Consider the following 16,968-nt stretch of genomic DNA (forward strand, 5'->3'; position numbering starts at 1 on the left):
ACGCCAGGATCACAGGCAGAGTGGAAGAGATGACCTGGAGCTGGGACATGGGGCTCCAAGCCCACCCCCACCAGCTGCCACTGCCCAGCATGCGGCTCGACCTCTTCCATCCTCCCTCAGTAGCTCAGTTCGGAAGGGCTCTGGGTGCCTCATCAGGCCCCTTTTCTGGTCCTAAGGTGCTAAACTGCTCTGACGGACTTTTGTGGGGTTGACAGTCTTTTTGATTTATTTGGGTGGCATAATGGTTGTTTTTGGCTATACTATGGCAATGCCTACTGAGGAGTATCCTGAAACATGAGGATCAAATATTGACATCTGAGGGGCTTTATTATTAGGACTATTAATGGAGTTGATGCTGGTTCAGTGACTAGTTGAGCACGACGGAGTGGGGATCACGGTTGAAGTAAATAAATGTCTTTATTGAAGTGTCTAGAGAGAGAAAGAACCATGATAAATGCAGCTTCCCAACCCCAGGGACAGGGGTTGAGAAAGCTGCACAAGGCTGTGTTCCCACCACGGGAGGGCGTTTTCTGGCCAAACTTTCACTGTCTGACCTTTCCGGGACACCGTCTCACTCACGCTGGAGACGAGTCTCCAACTTGGGGATCCTGACCTGCACATGAGCTGGTAATTATCTGGGTCATGGGGACCTTCAAATCTAGTCTCCAAAACTAAAAGACACCCCCACGGGCTAACTGGCCAGATACAAGAAGATATATCAATAGGAAAATTAGTTGTGTCCTTTTTTAAAATGAATTCAACAGGCAATCCTGATAGACAGCAGATGAGAGTATCACACACTGTACACTCAGGACCCACTGGGAGGAAGGAATTTTACTCTGAGGATGCCATATACACGCCAAGTCCCCCCTTCAGAGACAGAACTCACCGTCTGTCATTCATCTCCTCTAAGACAGCAGGCCAGGGACATTGTCTGCATTACCGAGCCGCTGTTCAATCTCCTCCGTAAATACAGAGTGTGGCATTATCAACCAGCTCCTCCCCAGCAAAGCATGGTGTGTGTTCTCTCTAAAAGCCAAGGACCCACCATCCTTGGGTCTCTTGCAGTCATATCTGCCACCGAAGCCTCAACATGACTGGTATAAGAAGCCAGAAGCAAGTGGCACAAAAGGCCTTTCTTCTGGGCAAAGTGTGAACCAGGGAGAGTGGGGGCCAGGGAAAGTGTGAATCAGGGAGAGTGGGAGCCAGGGAGAGCGGTAGCCAGGGAGAGCAGGAACCAGGGAGTGCGGGAGCCAGGGAGAGTGTGAACCAGGGAGAGCGGGAGCCAGGGAGAGCGGGAGCCAGGCAGAGTAGGAGTCAAGAAGAGTGAACCAGGGAGAGTAGGAGCCAGGGAGAGTGGGAGTCAGGGAGAGTCCACGCTGAGAAGCCTTCCCCAGGGCAGCCGTCCGCTGCAAGCCTAGCATCCCAACCACCTATAGGTACCTCCTATAGGAAGTGTGTCCCAAACTGACCTTACCAGCCCCACCTCATCCTCCCAGGGCTCCCACCCTGAGGAATGCAGCCGCCACACACTTCTTTCAAGCCTCCTCCCCTGCCCTTGAGCATCTGATATTCCCACTGGGTGATGCAGCAGTCGTTCACCGTGGCTCTGCCCTTCCCTCCACTGCCTTTAGGTTCCAGCCAGGCCAACCCTTTCCTGGACCCAGAGAGGCTTCCTCCTGCAGGCCTGTGCACAGGGGGCACACCTCCTCTCCTCCTCCCAGATCTCAGCACCAACATCACCTCTTCTGGGAAGGCTTCCCCTACATGCCTCCCAGCACCCTGTGCCCATCCCCTCCAGCGCAGCAGTAACCACTTCCTGAATCTGCCTAACTCTCTTCCCAGTCAGATGTCAGCCACAGGACAAGGACCACAAGGACCATCAGCCACAGGACAAGGACCACATCTGTCTTCCCCCTCTCTCCAGCACCAAGCACCATGCTCAGGATTGAGCAGACAGGTCATCAATATTTGTCAAAGGAAATGAACTCAGTTGGTCCCTCCAAAGTTTCAGAAAGCCTGCTATTCTCTGGCTGGCTCACACCTGCTGGCATATTTTACTCCACATACAGAATCAAGGGCCTCTCAGGAGGCTGGTCTGAGGCACTGGTCCTAAAGCTGCTGTGAACGTCTCAATCACCTTAAGACTAGTCCAGAGTGCTGGGCCATACCCCTAAGGGTTCCGTCTCAGCAGGTCTGGGGTGGGGCCCAGGAATCTGCATCTCTAACAAGTTCCCAGGTGCTGCTGACACTGCGGGTCCCAGGAACTTACTTTGAGAACCCCGGTTCTGGAGGAAGAGAGGGAAGGGGAGCAGAGGGAGCCCATGCCTATGGCCAGGCAGGACGCCTCCATGGGGACCCTTTCCTAAGAGTCTCCCCCTGCAACCCTCTTCCGAAGAGTCTGGCTTTGCCCTTAGGTGGAAGTCTTCCACCTGCCCCTTCTTTTTCCATTATTCTTCAAGAAACGAAAAAAGGAAATCAAAGTGAATGAGCTTAGACACTGTGACCCACAGAGCAGACCTCCAAAGGCTGTCAAGACTGTCACTTCAAGGACGCTTTGGCAAGGGCTGTTTAATGATATTCAGGACACCCTGAGGGGCTGGCAGTGGCCTTCTGCTCCCTGCCCAGCCAAGAACCATCTTTTCACTTTGGGTATGAACATTCTCGATTTCTAGCCTATATGGGCACTGAAACATTCCTTTATATCCCTTTTTTACCCTTAGAAAAAGAAAACAATTGACTGTATCCTAAAAGACTCACAAGAATGTAAGTGTTGGGGCAAAGACTTCAAACTTCTGAACCAAACTCCATGAGTCTCTTTAGATGTCACCTTCACCTCAGTCTTTACGATCACACACCAGGGAGTATCACTCAAACATCTCAGGCAACTCTCGGCTTCTATCAGTAGGGGCTCTGTCAGCAGGTCCTGAAATATCCTCACCTGCTAACAGTTTTCAAAGACAACTGAATACACGAAGAACCCAGGAGATGAGAAAGAGGGAAAAAGCCTCCGTCCTTCCCCTGTCAGTGAGCCCCAGTGCAGGCCTGCTGAGTGAGGCCTTCACAGTGGGAACCCTGGAGCCTGTACTCAAGAGTCTACCCCAGGGCTGAGCTCTCAGAGCTGGCCCCAAAGAGCACATCTCCCAGGAAGTCCCCTCTCCCCTTCTCCTCAGGCCCTGCCTGCCAAAACCTGTAAAATTACATCTCCCTGAAAATGGATGTGAACATTCACTACGAGAATACAAACATCACGACCTTGCCTAAGATTAGTTAGCTGAACGGTGGAATATTCATAGGAGGGCATGCCACACAGTCACTGAAAATGACACTGTGGGCTGGGCACAGTGGCTCATGCCTGTAATCCCAGCACTTTGGGAGGCCAAGGCGGGTGGATCACGAAGTCAGGAGTTCAAGACCAGCCTAATCAACATGGTGAAAGCCCATCTCTACTAAAAATACAAAAGTTATCCAAGCATGGTGGCATGCGCCTGTAATCCCAGCTACTCGGGAGGCTGAAGCAGGAGGATGGCTTGAACCCGGGAGGCGGAGGTTGCAGTGAGCCGAGATCATGCCACTGTACTCCAGCCTGGTAGACAGAGCCAGACTCCATCTCAACCAATCAATCAATCAATCAATAAAATAACACTGCACAAGGTGTTAATTATTGACAAATAAGAAAGTGTATTATATATTCCTGGGAAATAAAAAGCAGGTCACAAAACTATCATCTTTCCTTTTGAAGCAAGAAAGGAGAGAAGGGAGGGAGGTGACAGGAAGCAAAAACAGGAACACTGCTTTTCACAGAGTGGTGGGAAGACAAATCTTTCTACAGCCTTTGTACCTGTATCTATATTTTCTAAAATATTCTACGAAGAACATGAACTACTTTTACAATATAAGATAAATGCTATAAAAATAATATCAGGTTGGGTGAAGTGGCACACGCCTGTAATCCCAGCACTTTGGAAGGCCAAGGTGGGAAGATTGCTTGAAGCCAGGAGTTTAACACCAACCCGGGAAACACAGGGGCATCCCCATTTCTACAAACAAAAAAGTTAGCCAGGCATGGTGGTGCACCTGTAGTCTCAGCTACTCAGAAGACTGAGGTGGGAAGATCGCTTGAGCCCAGGGATTTGAGGCTGCAGTGAGCTATGATCACACGACTGCACTCCAGCCTGGGTAACAGAGCAAGAAGACCCTGTCTCAAAACAATAAAATAAAAGATAAATAAAATAAAAATAATCTTAAATATGTTTTGTTAAAATTTTAAAAAGTAAGCAAGCACACAAATGTATTCCCCAACCCCTAAGTGCTTGTCCAGAGCAGAATGAGCGAGGGTTAGGCAGGAGACTGGAATGGCATAAACATTGCCTCTCCTTGTTTAGCCACTGTCCTTCATCAGAAGACAACTGCTCCTAACAGGCCACCAGGTGGATGGAATATGGCACCTCCACTTTGGAGAGAAAGGCTCAACTGCCCTTCTCGGGACACTGGGGGAAAAAACCACTTGGAACAAGCAGTGGGTCCGCCTGCCTTCCCTAATGTTGGCCTCTGGGTTAAAAGATGGAAATAATGAAAGGGTGCTTACCCCGATCCTCCAAAAAATAGGATCCTAGTTTAGAACTGGGTGGTAAGTGCAGTGACCACATTTTTTGCACCAAAAATTAAGACACATAATTAGTGTCCTTCCAGGGCAGGGGTTAGCAAACCATGGTCCTCAAGCCAAATCCAGTCCTACTGCCTGCTTTATTGTCAATAAAGTTTTATTGGAACACAGACTGCTCACCCATTTATAGATTATGCATAGCTCATTCGTTTACATATGTATTGTCCTTAGCTGCTTTCTTTTTTTTTCTTTTTTAGCTGCAACAGCAGATTTTAGTAGTTGCAAGAAAGATCTATGACCCATAAAGCCCAAAATATTTACTATTTGTCAATTTATATTCTAGGGCAAGAGTAAAAACCACAGCTGCCCCAGGAAATCTGGAAGGTCACCAGAGTTGAAGGAGAACACCCCAATAAGGCTCAGAGTTGAATGAGAACACCCCAATGGGTGAGGACCCCCCATTACAGCTCTGCTCCTGACCGTGAGAGACGGGCTCACCTCACCAGACACAGAGCTGCCCAACACCCAGAGGACCCCAGGTGAGGCCAGAGAAAAGCAGGCCACCTGTGACTGTATTATCCAGGCCAGCATGGCCCCTAAGTGCTGCTCATGTAGGGGTAGGCCTGGGAGGCTGGAAGGGGGTGTCCAATGCCAACTTCCTGTATGGCTCTCCTCCCCCCTCCTCCTGTCGCAGGAGGCTCACAGCCTAACTGCAGACACCCACATTCCCCTCCACATTCTCAGTCCACGGCTTGGGCTTGGGCTGATATAAAATCACCCACCATCTAATCATTCCTTCTCCCTCCACTTTCTCAGCCTCCTTTACAAGAAACCTCTTGCAAGGCAAGCACTGGCATGGGTGTGGGGTCAGGGGGTAATCAGGGGAGACACAGAGGCAGACAGGGACACACGCTGCTGCCTTCACCCCATGCCCCACACAGAGTCCCTTCTGACTGCAGGGCATTGGTGGCCTCCTAGTGAGCCACACATGCTGGCCTGTGCTGGCCTGTCTGCCCTGGCGGAGAGGTCTGAGCTCGCCATAGCCCTCACACAGGTCTGTACCCACAGCCTCCGGATGTCCCAGTGGGTCATGCCTTGTAAGGAAGGGAGTTTCCAGGGCTCAACTTGCCTTCTAGGCTAAGGACTTCAAGTTCCCTTGAAAGTGGCTTCCAGACTACTGGGGTTTTTCTTTGAACTGTTAAAAAATTATACATTCTTGTGCTAATAACATAAACAAGAGCTTGTTAAAAGCAGGCACTGAATCCCATACTGCTAAATTTTTCTTTAAAAAAAAAAAAGCAAGCAACTAGGCACTGACATTCTCCCCCATGAATGTAACCAGTTCCACAGATGTTTTTATTTTGTGAGCAGCAGAACCAGCCCACCATACCGATGATAACTACAGCTGCTTTTTCTGAGTTTAGTATATGCCAGGCTCTGGGCTCAGTATTCTACTTAGCACAGAGATGTATTAACTCAATCATTTTCAAAAGGTAAATTATGCCCATTTTACAGATGAGGGTGCTAAGGCACAGAGAGGTTAAGTAATTTGTCCAAAGTCACACAGCTTTTAAGAAGTAAAGCTGGGACCTGGATCCATCATGGCTCAGGAGCTAGGCAACCTGTTTAACAGGTAAGAGGAGAAAATGAGCAAAACAGTGGGGTTTTGATGTCCCAGACTACAAACCTCCATTCTCCATCCATTGGGAGATTAAGATAGTCTTAGGATTCCCTGGGTGAGTTGCCCTGTGGTAAGCACTGGGTTGGGAGCTGGGCATGGGTTGGGGGTGATATAAAAGCAGCAGAAGGCAAAGTTCCAGCCTCTGATGATAGTCCAGACAAGGACCCAGCGCTGTGAGTGACCCGTGTGGGCTCAAAGCTCCAACACAGGCAGGCAATGGAGGGTCCAGAGCAGCCTCTCCCACTCTGGAGTTGATATAGCCGCCGACACACAAGGCTTTTAAAGGCCAACCAGTCAAGCGCAGGGTCCTGATGGCAATTTAGTTTTCTGACTAAAAACCTACTGAAGTTTACTGCTTAAAACATTCAAATTAAAATATTTGGCTCATGAAGTGATACTGGTGACATGGTTAAAATGCTCTGAGGTTAGGTGACCTGGGTTCACACCATGACTCTGCCACTGACTTGCTAGTGTGATCTAAATCAAGTCATGTGAGCTTATCTTTGTGCCTCAGTTTCCTCATCTGTTCTTAAAAGGACTGGATAAATCCATGTTCCTCATCTGTTCTTGAAAGGACTGGATAAATCCATGTAATAGCATTCAGGACATACAGTAGGTGCTTAAAAACCATTACCTAATGCCATCATCATCATCATCATCATTATAATAATTATTATTGCAAGCACACAGACATTCTGGAATGAAGTTCAGACTTCATGAGACCAGAGGTCAGGGTGAATGGGATCAGTCTGGATAACCCACAGTTATTCCTGCCGGGCACAGTCTCACGCCTGAGTTGGGAGGCAGGCTGGGCTGGGGGAGGACCAGTGTGGTTTATTTAGTGCTGTGGTATGAGGCATCATTCAGGAGAGGCAGTCCAAAGTGCTGGTGGCCTGCTTGGAAACCAGAGACACAAATGCCCACTGGTATTCCTTACCACTTCATCTTACAGGAGAAAACAGCATGGGAGGCTCTTGTCCAGGTACATTCAGGGAAAGGCAGTGGGAAGAAAAACCCCTCTAACTCCCACAAGCTCCCCGGCTCTGAGCCATGGAACACTCTCCTGCCAGATTCCTCTTCCTATAATAAAATCCACGTTCATCATGCCAACCCCTTGCTCAAATGTAGACATATATGTAGACATGTAGACATGTATGTACACATACATATAAAACCCAGACTCCTGCGCCTGAAGTCCCAAGCCTCGAAATCAGGCCCCCAGCCTCCTTTCCAGCCTCTAGCTACACATGAGCCGCGTGAGCGCACTCCACTCTGCAGGTCCTACTCTCCCAGGCAGGCCTGCCCACCCCTTCATCTCTGTACATCTGAAAACTCACCCATTAGCCAAAGGTGAGGGCCTTGGGGCTGGGAATCAGCTCTGCCCTGACCAGCTGGGCTGTTCCAGGCACATTCTTCAACCATCTCTGACCTGTTTCCTCTCCTGGAAATGATGGTATAAGTTCTTATCTTGTCCAATATAAATGGAGGGGTGGGTGGACATACTCTGAAATGTGTAAAAGCACCACATAAATTCAAGAACGTATTCCTATTCAGGCCCTACTTTGATTCCCAGCTCTTCCATATTTACGTCCTCCTGACAGCTGATCTAACTCGCTGGTCAGATTCCTATGTTGTAAGTTACCCTTCTTCTTGCACATGGACCTCTCTTCTCTTCAAATTATAAGCTCCTTGTGGGAGGCTCTTGTCTCAGACAACTCTGACTCTTCCCACTCCACCTATACACACAGAGTGATCCGCCCACACAAATTACAAGTGTTGACTGAATTCATGAACCACTGCCACCCAGGAAGGTAATTAAGGATCCTGAAGTCGAGGTTGAAGGGTTTCTTTCAACATTTCTTTCAGATGCTTACAGGGTTGTCTTTAAATCTGGCCAAAATACTGTGGGTGGCTGTGGTAGGCTGAATAATGGTGTCCCAAAGATACCCATACCACAATCCCCAGAACCTATGAATGTTACCTACAAATGGGACTTTGCAGATGTGATGAAGTCAGGAATCCTGAGATGGGGGATTATCCATGTGGGCCCAACGTAATCACAAAGGCCCATGTAAGAGGGAGGCAGGCAGGGCAGAGTCAGAACGAGGTGATGGATGAGAGACAGAAGTGAGGCTGGAGCGATGCCATTGTGAAGAAGGGGCTACAAGCCAAGGAATGCAGGCAGCCTCTAGGCTGGAAAAGGCAAGGGGTCACGTCCTGCCCTTGAGCCTCCAGAAATGAACCAGCACAGCTAATATCTTGATTCTAGCCTAATGAGACCAATTTCAGATTTCTAACCTCCAGAAGTGTAAGATCATACATTTATGTTGCTTTGAGTCACAAAGCTTGTGGTAATTTATTACAACAGCCATAGGAAATTAAAGTAGTAGCTATTTTTTAAGAAATCTGATCCTTGGGTTGGGGAGAGGGGCTGTATTCTAGAATAATTTCCAGACCATTCTTCTAAATTAACTTTGGTCACTCCACAAATACTACTGAATGTCAACCAAGTACCAGACACCAAGCTAGGTGGTGGACTACCCCACAGACAGCTCAGCGCATTCCCGTTCTTAATGACACAGTCCTGTTGGCTTTCTCTATATTGGGCCCATACTACATGCCAGGCAGAGAGAGAGAGAGAGAGTGAGAGTGAGAGAGAGAGAGAGAGAGAGAGAGAGAGATTTTTTTTTTTTTTTTTTGAGACAGGGTCTTACTCTGTTGCCCAGGTTGGAGTTCAGTGGCATGACCACAGCTCACTGCAGCCTCAACCTCCCCAGGCACAGTTGATTCTCCTGAGTAGCTGGGACTACAGGTGGGTGCCACCACACCCAGCTAATTTGTTTGTATTTTTAATAGAGACAGGGTTTCACCATGTTGCTCAGGCTGGTCTTGAACCCCTGACCTCAAATGATCTGCCCGCCTTGACCTCCCAAAGTGCTGGGATTATAGGTGTGAGCCACCGTGTCTGGCCTGGGTTTTATATTCTTAATCTTTCAAAATACTTTTACTTCAGCTTTAATATCTAAATGAAATAGGAATAATAACAAGAACAGCTACCATTTATTATTCCCCTTCTGTCTGCCTGTCACTTTATATTAACTCTAATTCTTACAACGACCTGGTGAGGTATTATCCCCACTCACCGACGGGATAATTAAAGTTCATTAAGGCTGAGCAATCTCCTAAGAGCCAAAGCTGTGGGATGCTGGACCCTTCCACTCCTGTCTGACTCAGGCTCCAGTCCTTTCTTCTTACTGCCTAGGAAGCTGAAAGACAGCAGAGAAGAACACTGCCCCGAATCAATAACTCCTTTTTTGCTAAATCAATAGTCACTCAACATGAGACATAAGTAAGGTTTACATCCTGAAATGTGTCTTCCTGGTTACAGAAAATTGAGTCACAAAAATCCTGGGACCAGCTAGGCTCTCTTAGAGGCCATCTGGCCAAACTCCCTGCTCTGGAAAGTTCGTCAGCTGCCAGGACTGAGGGTATCACAATTCTCAGGACCAGTGATCCCACCCACTAGAGGCAAAGCTTGGTTCCAGAGCCAGTTTGATCTTAAACATAAATAGTGGAAAGAGGCAGACACCCCACACTGAAGACTGCCTCTGGGTGTGCAAGAGCTAGGAGGAGCCATTGGGCATGTGGCCCTTAGTCTTGCCACTCAACACCAGCACCAACCTTTACTAGCATCACCTCCAAATGCCACACACAGGCCAGGTGTGGACATGCGCACATCACTGGTATGGAGGTTAAATAAACAAGTTCTGCCCTGAGGTCACATGCAACCCTCAGGCACTACATGTGTATGCAAAACCTCTATAGCTTTTAAAATCACCCAGTTAACCCAGACAAGGGGCAACCCTAGACAGACAACAACTACACACGCAACGAGAAATGAGAAGAGGCTCAGCAGGGGGCGAGGGGACCACAGGCCCAGGAGAGGTGGCCGTCTCCTTGTCGATCTCCACTCTCCCTGGCCTGGCCAGCAAGGCCCTTTACTGTGGAGCCCCAGACACCTCTGCAGCAATACCTCTCGCCAGCTGCCTCTGTGCCCCAATGCTTCAGCCAGAATGGACTCCTGGCCCCGCCCAACACCCACACAGGTTTTCCAACTTCCACGGCCTGCTCCCTCCTCCCCGTGGAATATCATTTCCCCTGCTGGAATCTTAGCCACCTGCTGGACTGGTAAACCCCCTATAGGCAAGTCATCTCCTTTCATCTAAACTCCCTCATCTCTTAATGGCCTAAGGTCACCTCACCATGCCCTGTATGATTCTGTGTGTGCCTGTCCCATTTCCCTTACTGCACAGTAAGCTCCGGAGGGAGGGGCCCTCTCTTTCCCAGTTCTGTATCCCCCACGGGGTCTGGCACTGTCCCCACACACACCATGAGTTTATTACCATTATGAGTCAGTGAGGCAGGGCCCAGGCACCCAGGCTCCGTGGCTTCCTGAGCTCCCTCATCTACAGCCCAGGACTGAAGAGAGGAGGCTGAGCACCAGAAGAACCTGAACCCCCGAATATACACAGCCACAGAAATGGCAGCAGTACCCCCCTGGTCAAAAAGTGACTTTTATAGGAGCAAAGCCAGATGAGTTTTTAAGCCAGCTTCATAATCCCGCTTATGGTGGGTACACAGACCCAGGAAGGGAGCAGGGGACACAGTCATTGCTACTGCTTCCTCTGCTTCACCCCCGCACCTGTCTAAGACCGAGGGAAAAGAGGAGGGGCTGAACCCAGCAAGCAACTATTCCGCAGCAGGCCAATCAGCCCTAGCCCATGAACCATGAGCGCCAAGCAGGCGTAAACAGGAGCTACTACAGGCCTGGCGGCAGCACAATGTCCAACCCTTGACCACATGCTGGCTGTAAACACCTTAGGGAGCAAGAGCCACAAGCATTTTTTCAATCTCGGGAAGATTAGAGATGTTTGCTCAAGCACCTGTCAAACAGTAACCACCTTCAGCTTACCGGGCAATCGACTTTTACTTTTACCCTCCTCTGAGCCAGTATCAGTGCCAAACGAAAAATGTGCCAAGCACAGAACAAACACTGGGCTGGGGCCCAGGCTCTGAGCTTGAACTTTAACATTTCTTTTCATGTGGACTGTCCCCAGGACTTCTCATCCAGCCCTGCGGACAGCAGGGACTTACCACCAGGTCCTCCAGTTCCCAGACGACACCACGTATATTGTGATGAGGGCTGACGGGGAGGACCCACAGTAGGCCACCAAGCACAGGTGACCTCAGGCACACTGCTTCTCCTCTTGGGGCCTACGTTTTCCCATTTCCTCATGTGTAAGTGACATGACTGACATGGACGAGGCCTACTTCCCAGAGATTAGGAAAGGGCCATGCATCCCTGGAGCACAGAAGGTCAGCAAGGAGAGCACGCACAGGGCTGTTTTGAAAGCTGGGATGTAACGGGGTCTAGAAAGAGTAATGCTCAAAACAACACAGATACTGATCCTTCCGGAGACTCTATGAAACAGTGAGAGGTGACAGGCAGACCAACCCTGCTGTCTTCACAAAGGCAGACAGGGGCGCTACAGCCTCTCTCTCTCTCAGGAAACACACCTCTGGGAAATGGAAAACTCCAATGGATGGTGCACAGGTAGGGAGAGGTAAGGGACTGGGCTTTTCCATATGAACCGGAAACAGCTTCCTGCCTGCCTTCTACACACACACACACACACACACACACACTCACTCTCTCTCTCTCACAGGGTACAACCAGCCTCTCAAAGGATGCCAAGGTACCTAAGGCTCTTCAAGCCCCCACCCCTGGCTCTCTCACATTAAACAGAAGGCCTCGACCCCTCTCTAGCGGACCTTTGTTACTCCAGAAATGGGGGCAACCAGATAGGAGTGACCGCACATTCTTGGTCACACCTCTCAGACCCTTCCCCTGCCTCTGTTCCATCTCCTCCCACACTGACCATCCCTCCTCCTTCCCGCAACAGGACCTTGCCCCTGACCTATTTTTTACTTTTGCCTTCAATCTCCTTTCATAAAAGCCCTCCCCTCAAGCCCACAAGCCTACTATAGGCTCTGCTTCTCCTCCACCCTCTGGATGTGGCCACCATCTCCCAAGGATGGAGTGCACTTGCCATCTTCCCTGCTCCCTCAGCACACACTGTCTGGCCCCAACCCCAAGCTGCCCCTCTGTGACACCTGAGGGCTCAAGCCAGTGGGTCTCCTCAGCCACTCCCTGCCCCACAGTGTTTCCTGCTGGCCCCACACTCTTCCCAGAAGCCCTCCCTCCTCCCTTCTCTCCGGCCTCACCTCCTCAGCTTCCTCCCCCAGCTCCTCTTCCTCCACCTACTCCAAGGCCTGGGAGTTCCCAGGCTGGTCCTTGACACCCCAGCCTCCCTGCCATCTGCACTGGCTCCTGGGCGGCCAGAGCTCCTCCACAGGCTCTGCACTGATGCCTCGCCACCCTCAGGCCAGGCAGGGCCTCTCAACCACCAAACCCATTTCCAGAACAAACCAAGTTACACACACACATACCACATCACCGCTTCAAAGACCCACAGGCAACTGGGAAGAGGCGCAGGGAAATTTCGGAGGGTGATGAAATTGTTCTATACCTTGATTGTGGTGGGGTTATGTGACTGTGTGTTTGTCAAACTGTATAGAACTGTACACTAAGAAGGATGAATTTACTGTATGCAAATTATACCTTAATCAAACAGGATGGAAAAAAGTCCCATAGGCTCCCATCATGTCTAAAACTAAGATGACCACCTTCTCCCAAACCAGCTCTTCCTCCATCATCCAGCTCCTCCCCCCGCTTAGAAATCTCAGCCATATATCCAGCCAGTTAGTCAGTCTAGAAATTTCACCTGCATAAATTTCTTTGAATCCATGCCTTCGGTTCTATCTCCCCTTGAGGTCCTTCTCACAAACCACCTCCGTGGACTCCCACCCCTCCACATGTGCAACTCCAGAAAGAGCAGGACCCTCAAACTCCCTCACTCCCACCAGCCCTCCTTTCCACTGGCTCTCCCGAGTTCCTGGCTGTTGCTTAACAGGAATGACAGAAGTATCTCCAGATGCCACTGTCAAATCAAGACAACTCTCTGTCTAAATATTCCTGTCTAATTTTGCACACAGCTCTTGTTTCAACGGACAAAGATAATGACTCAGTGTCCATGGTTCTTACTGGAAAATTATCCTGCCAAGTTTTCAGCTTCCCAATAATAGCCTTCTTTAAACTTCTCTTTGAGAAAGGAGAAGTGACCTTCCTTCCTGATCGTTTTCTATAAGCAACAAAGGGCACCCAAAAGATCCCTTAACTGACCAAGGAGTGTTACGGGAAAATCCTGATATATCCCCACAGGATCAATTAACAGCAAGAAAGAGAAACTCATTGAATAGGCTTAGGATGGTTTTCCTTGCCCTGTGCAAGAAATCCCTGTTTTTCAGCTTTTCTGCATGCCTATCGGTTTGGGACTTAGAAATTTGGGGCATAAATTCTGGATTACACTGAAGGCAAAATTTACACTCAGAAGTAAAGCATCCTTCTCCATACACACATAAAAATGTCTCTTTGATGAGCAGGCTGACCCAAGGAGAAAAGAAAAATAAAAGGCTCACTGACTTTGACACTGATGCTCCAAATAACTACAAAAGAACTCCACAGATTATTATACCCATGTCCACACTGCACCCTCAGATGGTATATGTAAAAATACATATGTTTGAAATGCACCCTGCCACTTACTCCCTGCAGATGAAGGCCTGGTCCCTTCCACATCACAAGATACAGAGATGTCTGAGCAAAAAGTGAGGATGAATAAAGCATCTCCTTGAAGAACCACTTGTGGATAGCTGAGTTAGCCTTTGTGCCAGCACTCAGCTTAAGTATGTTTCCTATTGTAAAACTGGCCCATAGTTACTCATGTGCAAATCCCCTAGTCTTGCAAGAGAAATGAGTTTCTCTTTCTTGCTGTTAATTGATCCTGTGGGGATGTATCGGTATTTTCCCGTAACACTCCTTGGTCAGTTAGGGGATCTTTTGGGTGCCCTTTGTTGCCTGTAGCCAAGAAGCTACCAGTCTTCCAATTCTCCAGCACCCCCAACCCAGGCAGTCACTGCCACACATCTAGCAGGCACAGTACATGCCCATGGGTGTCTACCTCTTTTCTGCTTGCAGTTTTTGCCTCTGCCCTGCTAGGTGCACAGGCAGCCCAATCTACATGGCTTTTACCACTGGGTTAGGGTAGGAGGCACAACACTACCCTTTGCCTAAACCTCTCACCTACTCACGGGCAGGTCCCAGAGGGGCCTCTGGCAGCATAGGACAACTCTTTTTAGAGTCTTACCTCAGTGGTTCTCAACCAAGGGAGATTTTGCCCTCCAGAGGACATGTGGCAATGTCTGGAAACATTTCTGATGGTCACAATGGCTAGAAGGGGTAGGGAGTGGTGCTAGTCTAGTAGACAGAAGCCAGGGATACTGCTACACATCCTACAATGCATAGGCCAGGCCCCCCGCCAACAAAGAATTACGGGTCCAAAATGTCATTAGTCCACAGGTTGAAAAACTTTGTCTTTGATAACACACTGGCTCTGAGGGAGGTGCCCAGACTGCCTGGTTCACTTTTCCTTTGAGCTAGCTGCCCAACATTAGGCCCCAAATCATGATTCTGCATAGTCCGCACCATTTGCAAGGCTGAACAAAACATTCAAAGCCATTGCCTGAGTCTTTTTTTTTTTTTTTTTTTTGAGATTGAGTCTCGCTCTGTCGCCCACTGGGGAGTGCACTGGCGCCATCTTGGCTCACTGCAACCTCTGCCTCCCAGGTTCAAGCAATTCTCCCACCTCAGCCTCCTGAGTAGCTGGGATTATAGGTGCCCGCCACCACATCCGGCTAATTTTTGTTTGTTTGTTTTTAGTACAGATGAGGTTTTGCCATTTTTGCCAGGCTGGTCTCGAACTCCTGACCTAAGGTGATCCACCCGCCTTGGCCTCCCAAAGTGCTGAGATTACAGGCATGGGCCACCGCGCCCCGCAGCCTGATTCTTAAAGATGCTGCTCCTGTAGCTCCCCTTTTGTCTCTCCTCAGGAGAAAGGCCTTCCTCCAAAAGAAGAGTCTCCCAGGAGCCCTTCTGCCAGGACGACCCACCCATCCACAGCGTGACAACTAGCAAGCTGGCATCAATGAATGTTCAAATCCTTTGGCAATCAGGTAGGCCTGGCATGACCAGCTACTCAGTCCTGTCACGTAGATCCAAGGCCCAAGTGAACGTGCACAAGTTTTTCAACAGGCTGCAGGCCCAACTCAGGCTGGAAGACTCTGCACAAAAGCCTCTCACCCTTCAGGAAGCTGACATCTCTCACCCAAACGGGGAGTCCCAACACCCAAACCTGCCCCTGCAGCATTCCCCATCGCCCAAGGAGGGTTTGGCAGAGGGGCTGTTACCTCTGTGCAATGGGTGAGAATGAGCCTCGGAAAGGCTCCGAGTTTAGGGGAGTAAGCCCAAACCTTACTCACAAGATCCCCCGTGTTTGGAGAAGAGGAAAGGCCAAAGAAAAGCGAAAGGAAGAAAGGATCAAAAAGGATCCCCTGTCGCAAGTTCACCCAAAATTCCCACCTGTGAAGCCCAACAGTTGGCTCCAGCCAAGGAAGTCCAAGTTCTGACCCAAACCTGCAGCCAGGGGCAACGAGCCTAGAGCCCCAGACACTTAGAGCAAGGGGGTCTGGGAGTGAAGAACGACATTATTAGAAAGCCAAGCAGGAAAGCTGTATTGGCGACCAAAGGGCACGGGCAACGGGCGATCGGCAGCCGGAAGACGGTCGGGCAAGCAGCGGGCGTGTTCCAGGGACCCAAAGCTCTGCACGTGGCCCTCGTCTCCTCCCCGACGCAGGACCGAGGGGCTGAGGTGGACCCAGGGACGTGAGACGACTGCAGAGGACCCACCCTGCACCTGAGGCGCCCCCTCTGTGTCCCGACCTGAAGCTCGCCGCTAGCGAAACTCGCGGGGAAGCTGCACTGTCACATGAAGAAAATGCAAGAAGGGCTCAGGTGGGTGTTGAACCCAGCTCTGGCCGCAGCCAGACGGCGACCGGGCACTCGGCGGGCCGGCGGGTGGCAGCCTTACCCGGCTGCAGGAAGATGGGATCCGCGGTCACCTTCTAGCCCCCTCTGCGCCCGCCTCCGCGCGCTCGCCACCGCGCTGACGCCCGGCACGCGCTCCGGATCTGTTTACCAACTCGCCAGCTTCCAGGGAGGCCCAGCGCCCAAGCCCCGCCCCGCGGACCGCTCCCATTGGCTGCGCCGCCGGCCGCCTGCCGAATGCCGCTATGCGCGTGAGAGCGTGCTCGGCCCGTGCTCCCAGCCCATAGCCAATCGCGACCGAGGGCGGAGCAAGAGGAGCCAATGGGAGGCTACCTTAGGAGACAGGGCCCTCCCGTTCTCCTTTTCCCCACCTCCGTGCTACCTTTCCCTCTAGCAAACGCGGGCTGGAGGCCTGGCTTTGGAGTTGGTGGCCTGCGCGCATGCGCCTTGAGAACGGGCGCCTTGAGAACGGGCGCCTTTTTCACTGCGATGCGATGTGCGCGGCCGCAAAGGTTCCCTGTGTACCTTCAGATTGGTGCTTGCTGGGCCTCCGCGCGGGCGTGGGAAGGGAGGCTGTGGACCGAACAGACGCGACCGTGGGCCGTGGAAGGTGCCGCC

At 50.5% G+C, this 16,968-nt stretch overlaps 1 protein-coding gene across 3 annotated transcripts in view; it reads right to left on the reverse strand.

Annotated features, from left to right (window-relative positions):
• Positions 1–16,556, reverse strand: part of COQ8A (coenzyme Q8A) — a 44,115-nt gene extending 27,559 nt beyond the window's left edge. Inside the window, exons 1-3 of one of the 3 annotated variants that reach the window (XM_025384010.1) lie at positions 16,394–16,493; positions 16,213–16,284; positions 15,886–15,991 (exon numbers count right to left, since the gene is read on the reverse strand). The gene's annotated coding sequence lies outside the window, so the exon portion shown is untranslated. Of the gene's footprint in view, positions 1–15,885; positions 15,992–16,212; positions 16,285–16,393 lie in introns of all 3 variants that reach the window. The other 2 variants (XM_025383927.1, XM_025384085.1) reach the window with 2 other exon arrangements.
• Positions 16,557–16,968: the final 412 nt, after the last annotated feature.

This window comes from Theropithecus gelada, chromosome 1 (genome assembly GCF_003255815.1).
Source record: "Theropithecus gelada isolate Dixy chromosome 1, Tgel_1.0, whole genome shotgun sequence".
NCBI classification, from domain to species: domain Eukaryota; kingdom Metazoa; phylum Chordata; class Mammalia; order Primates; family Cercopithecidae; genus Theropithecus; species Theropithecus gelada.